At 33.7% G+C, this 383-nt stretch overlaps 1 protein-coding gene across 3 annotated transcripts in view; it reads right to left on the bottom strand.

Annotated features, from left to right (window-relative positions):
* The window catches only part of LOC111647611 (uncharacterized), a 42,114-nt gene that overhangs the window by 35,086 nt on the left and 6,645 nt on the right, over positions 1-383 (bottom strand). The window lies entirely within an intron of this gene.

Raw genomic sequence — 383 nt, 5'->3', positions numbered from 1 at the left:
AACATTCACCAAAATATAAAGCTTATGAAATTCAAAAAATGACAGACAGTGGAGCTAAGGTGGGTAAGAAGTAAGCTTGGCTACATATCAAGTGCATATAACAGAGGTCATTTATAACATGTCACCTATTGCATATAATGTGGAGCTTGACAACAATGTAGTGTAGAAAACTGCACAGTTTAGTCTTTAACTAAAGATTACTGTTGCTGTCAGACATGTTTATGCTGATTTACAGCTTTCATTGTAATATACAAAATAAATTTACTACATAAAGGAAGATGTCATGATGAGCATCTGCTCAGAACATGGAGAAAAATGATTTACTTTGTCAGCATCTATTAAAATATCTGACTAGTCTTGACATTGAACACCTGTAGCAGTCC

Source organism: Seriola lalandi, unplaced genomic scaffold (genome assembly GCF_002814215.2).
Source record: "Seriola lalandi dorsalis isolate HSWRI2012SDOR001 ecotype SW California unplaced genomic scaffold, Sedor1 jcf7180002055006, whole genome shotgun sequence".
Classification (NCBI taxonomy): domain Eukaryota; kingdom Metazoa; phylum Chordata; class Actinopteri; order Carangiformes; family Carangidae; genus Seriola; species Seriola lalandi.
The sequence above is the reverse complement of the archived record's forward strand: the minus strand, read 5'-3'. Positions and strand labels throughout refer to the sequence as shown.